The sequence below is a fragment of the Galeopterus variegatus genome, unplaced genomic scaffold, assembly GCF_000696425.1.
Source record: "Galeopterus variegatus unplaced genomic scaffold, G_variegatus-3.0.2 Scaffold12407, whole genome shotgun sequence".
In the NCBI taxonomy this organism is placed as follows: domain Eukaryota; kingdom Metazoa; phylum Chordata; class Mammalia; order Dermoptera; family Cynocephalidae; genus Galeopterus; species Galeopterus variegatus.
In genome coordinates, this window is record NW_007738518.1 from 18,849 (window position 1) to 24,225 (window position 5,377).

The 5,377-nt window shown below is 36.8% G+C and overlaps 1 pseudogene; it reads right to left on the minus strand.

Moving 5' to 3' along the window:
• Positions 1-1,977: 1,977 nt before the first annotated feature.
• On the minus strand, positions 1,978-3,300 carry LOC103581126 (annotated as a pseudogene).
• Positions 3,301-5,377: the final 2,077 nt, after the last annotated feature.

Here is a 5,377-nt window from a genome sequence, read left to right on the forward strand (position 1 = left end):
CTGTCCTTAGAAGAAGAGATAGACACAGGGAGATGATGGCCGTGTGACAATGGAGGCAGAGATTGTTGGCAAACACCAGAAGCTAGAAGAGGCAGGAAAGGATTCTTTCAAAGAGAGGATGGCCCTGGCAACCCCTTGATTTTGGACTTTTGGCCTCTAGAACTGTGAGACAATAAATTGCTGTTGTTTTAAGGCACTAATTAGTTATAGCAGCCCCAAGAAACAAATACAGCTCCAAATTAAAATCTACAATATATGGTATATTCAGAGAAGTCTGGCCCTACACCCTCCCCCCTCTCCTCTCCCTCTTCTTAAAGTTACCATTTTTAAAATATCTTCGAGTTTATCCTTCTATTTTTATCATATAAAAATACAAAATTTATCTCTCCCCTTTATTACATAAATGGTCATATATTATAAATAATTTCTCTTTCTTCCTTTTTGTTTTTAAACAATATATCCTTGAGATTATTTTACAACAGTATAAATACATCCCTTAACTTTTTTTACAACTGCATACCACTCCATAGTGTGTACGTACCATAGTTCATTCAATCAGTCAACTGTGAATGGACATTTGGATTGTTTTCAGTCTTTTGCTATTTCAAGTACTATTGCAAGAAAACATTGTGCATGTATCATTGTTTTGGGGGGTTTTGTTTTGTTTTTTCCTATGTATTTGTGGGATAAAATCTGAGGTGTGAGATTGCTGTCAAATGTGATATAAATATGTAATTTTTCTAGGTTGCTAAATTTTCCTCCATAGGATAATATGAGAGAGGCTATTTTTCTACAGTCTCTTCAACAGAGTACGTAATCAAAATTTTATCATTTTCTCAATTTGATTGATAAAAAATGATCTCTTCATGTAGTTTTCATTTATAAACATAAGCTAGAGCAATATTGGGTAGAGATCTTTTCATATCTTTAAGCAATAATATAACTTTGACTTCTTAAAAATCCATACTTATCTGCAATTAGAACATAAATTTCCAACAAATTTAAAGTCAATATTGTGTTATGCTGACTTAGGTGGTTTGCTCAGATTTGATCTGTCCAATAAATTCTTTGTGGTTTTGCCCTGAGACTGAACTGCTTTAGTAAAGTTTCTAGATACTTATCGATTTTTAAAAAAACAAAAACCTTTGTTCTATCTAATGCAGGAGTTGAACTATTGCATTATTAAGTAATTAGAATAAAATTAACTAAATTGTTTGATTCTTCAGATGTAGTTTTGGATGTTTTTTTTTTTTTTTTTTTTTTTTTGGATAATAAGTCAGTATCTTTTTTTTTTTTTTATTTTTATGAAGTAAACCAGTGAAGGAAAAGACAAAAACCTTTGGTTCGCTTATGTATTTATGAACAGAAAAAATTTATAAATTTTACTCATTAATAAACTTAGGTACTAATTATAACATTACAGGTAACTCTCTTTTTGTTTGTTTTATATCACACGCAGACTTTGGAGACTCAATTCAACAGAACTAAATATGAGAGCTCCAGGTGAATATCTGGAATTTTTAAGTATAAATTTTTATGCATGGTTTAGACAAACAGTTTTTTTTTTTAATGAGAGAATCAAAACAAAAAGTATGACCAGCACCAGCATTTAAGTTTTCTGATTTTGATATTAGCCTGACATGGCATTAGCAACCATGGTGCACTGAAACATGTAATGGTACAATCTGAATCATGGTCACTAAATATTATACCCTATCTTCCCAGAACATTTAGGTTGGTTGCCATGTTAACAATGTATAAGTATATATATATGAGCATAATCACTTAGAGACAGCCTCTTGTATAAATTGCTGTATAACAATACACAAACTGCCTCAAAGATTTATGCTTGCAGATAGACATCTAATTTATCTATGAAACATGTCCTGAAAATATGGGCACATTTTAAAACATATCAAGACAATTCTGTTAACCAGAATAGTCCCACAGTATGACTGAGTAATGAAAAGAATGTACTTTAAAAGCAAAAACGTTAAATCAGTACAATGCACGATTGATTCAACACAGTTCCCAGAGAATGGACCAATCACTCAGTGGCAGACTGCTTCATATCAGCTATCATCATTCTTTATAACATAGATGATTGCACCCTCCATAAATGACAGCTCATCATCCTGTCTTTTGTGTAATTATATATTGCCACAACTTTCTCAGTATAATTTTTGGGGACCCGAGCAGGCTCCCCATCTGCATGTGGATCACTAAACTGAGCTACTGCAGCCTTTCCATCTTCATAATCCTCTGGAGAAGGTGTAGGTGGAGAGTCATCAAACATGGGAACGTCCTCTAGTGGAGGTGGTGGTGGTGGAGTTGGACTATAAGCAATTGAGTTTTGAGAATAAAGCAGACCTCCATTAACATGAGGCTGAGTGGAAAATTGAGCAGTCACAGAGGGAGTTAATCTGTATCCACCAGAAGATGTCAAAGAAGTGATAGAGTTGTATCAAGAAACCTGCCTGGTCATTGTGCCATATTAGGAACCAGAAGCTAACCCCAGGGCTGCTGGTCCAATAGTGGGTGGTGAAGGTGTAGGCACAGCAATGGGAATACCAGTACCACTGCTTCCGCTGTTTTCTCGACTTCTTAGCTGTGTTCTTGGTCTCTGATTTAAAGAAGCTGTCCTGCCTGGACTGTGCTGACTTCCAAGCCAAGCAGGACTCATCACGTAGTCATTAGGAACCACTGGGGCTTTAACAGGTTCCAGGGTTCTGTAAGGTATATTCTATCACAGTGTCCTCTGGCCTGACATGGGAGGCCTTGGTGGTTTTTAAGTAGGAGGATTTGTTCTCTACAGTGTGCCAGTTCTTGCAGGCTAGTTATTTCCATGCTTGACACCATGGTCCACATCATCCAGAACTGTGTAGTAGATAGGTTACTGAATATACCTTCCAGGGTGCTCCATATTTGTAGGTGCTATTATTTTGTGAGTTCTTAAGGTATTCTTTCTTGTCAAAGTATCAATCTCCCTTCTATCCATTTTCTCTTTATGAATATCCACAGTCTATGAGATATGATTGATGGAAGACTCCATTCTCCGAAGCTGAGAGGCTTGGATGTCCAGCAGTTGGAGTACATTGTTGGTCAATGCATTTATTTGATAAGCAACACTGGCTAGAGATTGGGTGGTGCAGACTTTGGTCTCTTTTAAAGATTTTCTCTTGACTGTAGCCTGTATGCAGTTGTTCTCACAGTAGTCTGCCACCCAGGTCAGGTTCTGGTAACTATCAGTGCCCTCTTGCCAGACAAGATCTCCTCTAGTAACATGTACAGCTCTGCCATTTTCCAGCCCTCTTCATCACTTCCTCTCAAGTTCCAGATGTAGTATTCTGAAAAGCAGCTTTACAGGGAAGAATCTTCAATCTTTTACTTAAATTTTACATAGTGTGGGTTTCATAAAAATGTGTAGTTTGTGGTACAAATGTTAGTTATGCTCACTCACAAGGTAATATGAGAAATTATTCTGGTTTTTTTTTCTCTTGTCTGAAATAAACCAAATAAATTAACAATTTCTTAAGTGATAATTTTCAACCCACTAAGTCATTCATCCGGAAAAATGCAATAATGGGAATAATACATAAATATATGCAAATGCAGCTTGTTAACTATGGGTCTGCTTTCACTAAGGTGTAATAGTGGTACGGGGTGCTGATCACTGGCAAATCCACAAATGAGGATTCTGATACACCTGCTCCATGAACATCATCTCTGAAGCATATGTTGTTAACAAGCATCCACACATTCTAAAATCTGTGCCCCCTCATCTTATATCACACCATGTAGGAAGCTTCTGTTTACCTGTCTGACTCCTGGAGGACAGTTGAATGGATTCAATAATTGTCGAATTGATATAAACTGAAGGGTAGCGTAACTATTAGCATAATTAAGACATTCTATCTTAAAACAGTTGTTAATAAACAATGGATATATTTTAGATATTGCTATCAAAAACAAGATATCCAATTCAACTATACTTATGAAATTAGGAGATTTTTCTTTCTTATGTTATCTGCATAGTGTGGTAGACGAAAAAATGGTCCCCCCAAAATGTTCACATTCTAATCCCTGAAACCCATGAATATATTATTTTACAAGGCAAAGGGACTTTGAAGAGGAAGTTAGATTAAAGATTTTGAGATGGAGAGATAATCCTGGATTATCTGGGTGGACCTAATGAAATCACAAGGGTCCTCATAGGAGGGAGGCAGGAGGAGCAGAGAAGGAGATGCAACAATGGAGGCAGAGAGTGGAGTGATGTGGGGGAGGAAGAGGACGATGGGCCAAGGAATGCGGCTGGCCTCTGAGAGCTGGAAAAGCAAGGAAACCGATTCTCCCCTAGAGTCTCCAGAAGGAATGCAGCCCTGAAGACACCTTGACTTTAAAACTCGCCTCTAGACTGTAAGATAAGTTTCCATCGTTTTAAGCCACTCAATTTGTGATAATTTGTTGCAGTAGCAATAGGAAGTTAATTCAGTTAGGCTAAGTAAAGCAGGGCAAATTAACACAATGTAAGAAAACAAAATCTGCTTAGTTCCTTCTAAATTGATCTTATACTAAAAATTGACCTGATTTTCTTAAGAATTAGGGGGTGAAGAAGAAGAATGCTGAGAGGAGAATGGATTCACCAGCAGGATTATTACTTTAATTGATTACATCTGTGTTGATGAAGGATGAGGAACATTTCTAAAGTCAGGAGCCCCAGGCCCCTCACTGCTCTCTATGTGGGGGTGAAGAAGAAGAATGCTGAGAGGAGAATGGATTCACCAGCAGGATTATTACTTTAATTGATTACATCTGTGCTGATGAAGGATGAGGAACATTTCTAAAGTCAGGAGCCCCAGGCCCCTCACTGCTCTCTATGTACTTGTCATTGAGAAGGGAGGGTACTAGAAGCTTCTCAGGCTATGCCCTTCTGTATGCCTGTCCCATGTCCTCATTAACTGTTTTGATGAGCTTTGCTGCTTTTACATAAATAAGACAAGGCTTTACCAAGTTGCTAAATTTAAGGTCTCATAGCAATATCTGAATTGTAGTTTGCGTTATTTTAACTCAAGATTTTGCAGTTTTCTTTACTTTATTGAAAATTTAGGTCATTAAAAGCTGGGCTGGAAGCTGCCTTTTAGACTCAGCTCTGTATCTTGGCCATATTGCCTAACTTTCCAAAATCTTAGTTTCCTCATCTATAATATGGAAAGGGAGAACTATTGCCTTCTTGATAGAAACTAGTTCCAATACATGTTTAATAATGTAGGGGAATTCTATTTCTTTCATTACTGAAATTGATTGCCCTGTTAGTCTATAAATTCAAGGCTGTATATTTTTGTCTAGTAAGAACATTAGAAAAGTTTGCTGAGCATTC